Genomic DNA, 313 nt, shown 5'->3' on the forward strand with positions numbered 1-313 from the left:
TCCAATTAATTCGGTTAATTAAACGAGTCAAATTACTTGCCTTTAATTCGGTTGAATGCGTACTATAAACGCGGCATCCCAAAAAGAGAAGAAAGAGTTTTAAGGAATGTTTGGCACCTCATATTTTTTTGGAAAATTTTATTTGAATTCTTATAACTTCTTTTTACATCCAACATAAACTTCAAATGTGAATTATCTTTTCTATCTTATTGCATAATTATCATCAAATACAAGATAAAATTAACAATCAAATTAAAATATATCAATAAACCCACCTAATAATTAAACTCCACCATCACACAATCTTTATCTT

Source organism: Malus sylvestris, chromosome 15 (assembly GCF_916048215.2).
Source record: "Malus sylvestris chromosome 15, drMalSylv7.2, whole genome shotgun sequence".
Lineage (NCBI taxonomy): Eukaryota > Viridiplantae > Streptophyta > Magnoliopsida > Rosales > Rosaceae > Malus > Malus sylvestris.